The sequence below is a fragment of the Quercus suber genome, unplaced genomic scaffold (assembly GCF_002906115.3).
Source record: "Quercus suber isolate HL8 unplaced genomic scaffold, Cork oak 2.0 scaffold_3B, whole genome shotgun sequence".
NCBI lineage: Eukaryota > Viridiplantae > Streptophyta > Magnoliopsida > Fagales > Fagaceae > Quercus > Quercus suber.
Window position 1 is genome coordinate 1099139 of NW_027071805.1, and position 1966 is coordinate 1101104.

The following is a 1966-nucleotide window of genomic DNA, read 5'->3' on the forward strand; positions in this document are numbered from 1 at the left end:
GAGTGGCACGATGGTTCGCCTTGCCCAACTGAAGAGGGAGAACCAGGTGGGGTTCCCAGGATATACGTCCCTGATAAGTCAGATTAATTCTTTCCCCCCCCCCCCTTTTTTTTTTTTTATTTCGGCGCAGTTTTCATTTCTAATGGAATTTTCTTTTTATGTTTTAATTACTCTGCAGACAAACGCGCAACTAGGCGTCGTCTCAGGTTAATCAACAGGGAAAGCCTAGATAGAATTCTGCGGTCCGAGGTATTCGTGAATCCCTCCGACGGCCAATTACGAGCCGCACATCTAATACTCAAATATAAGCCTGCGTCCACAGCCTTTCAGGCTCCCAAGTGCGTGATAATGGCAAAGGATCCTCGGCTCCACCGTATCAGTGTAATCTTTGAGGGATTCATCGTTCCTGAGGGCGAACTTATTCCTGAAGGTGAGCCCTTTACTGAACCTTTGTCGGAGGCTAATCTTTCTACAGGAGCTTCGTCATCACGCTCCACTCCCCAAAAAGTGGGAGAAGAAGACAAAGAAAAAGAAACCGCAAAAGAAGAAGAAGGAGAAGAAGAAGAAGAAGAAGAAGAAGGAGAAGAAGAAGAAGAAATCCCTGGAGGACTTGTGGAGTTGCCCGATTCTGCCGACGAATTTGAAGTTTTTGATCACCCCCAGTCTCCTGAAGCGACTTCCAAGAAGATGGTCATCCAAAGGAGAAGTCAGAGGAGCTTGAAAGAAGTAATTGAGGGTCAGCCTGGTAGGGTGGTGGAAAAGCAGGTTCAGGTCCAACCTCCGTCTCTTCCCCCTCCACCTCCCCAGTCATCCCAACCGACGATGAATGAACCCAGTGAACCGAAGAGGAGAAGAGAGCCGAAGGGCAAAGAAGTGATGGGCGCTGGGCGGACTTCTACTACTAGCAAGGGTGAAGACCAAAGAGCTGCTAAGCAGCAGAAAACAGGTCATGGAACACAGCGAGAGGTGGATAAAACAACCACTCGGTCCTCAGATCCCGAGGTCTGGCTCCCAACCCCTACGCTCGACAAAAGGCCTATAAAAGAGGATGCTTCAATTAGGGACTTCAGTGGCGGGCTTGGGTGCCGAGTTGCCTCAGCATTAGAAGAAACACTTCTTCTTCCTAGGGACATGAATGAGCTGAGAGCGATTAAGAAGGACGAGGTCTTTCAAAATACCAAGAGATACTTGGGCATGGTATGACATTATAATCGTTACCTTATTCTTTTTATCTGACTGTTATTGTATGTATAGATATATTTCTTATTGTTGCATATTTTTAACTCCCTTTTTCTCTAGGCCGTACAAGCCACCTTCAGACTGGAGGAGATAGCCAAATCCTACTACGATCAAATTGACGATGAGAAGAAGAAAAGGATATCAGCTGTATGCACTCTGAATGCTTCCGAGCAAAACATTGCGCAGCTAAAGAAGAAGCTAGCAGCCGAAGAGGAAGCTCGAAAAAGTGCTGATTCGGCCCTAAAGGGGTTCCAAACACAGGCCGAGGACCAGGGGCGGCTTCTACGTGATGCCAACGCCCAGTTGGCAACCTCTAAGGAACAGGTGCTGACTCTGCAAAAACAACTGGAGGAAGTCCAGAAGCTCAGAGATCAGGCTGAAAAAGCCAAAGCCGAGGCTGAGAGAGGAAAAGATGCCGCTGAGCAGCAGGGTTACAATATGGGAGTGGCCGACACAGAGGATAATTTCCGAGCTCAGGTTCCCGTCGTGTGCCGGGAATACTGTGCCCGGACTTGGCAGGAAGCCCTTGACCGAGCTGGAGTTGAATCTTATTCAGAGTTAAGGAAACCTGAAAACATTTACTTCCCCCAGCTATTCGGGCCTCCACTCCCTCTACCCCAATAGGGGAGGTATCTGTCATTATTGCTGAGCCTCCTGAGAAAGTTCAGACTCAGGCTCTTCCCACACTCAGCCAACAGGAACCATTATTAGCGCCTGGCAAAGAAAA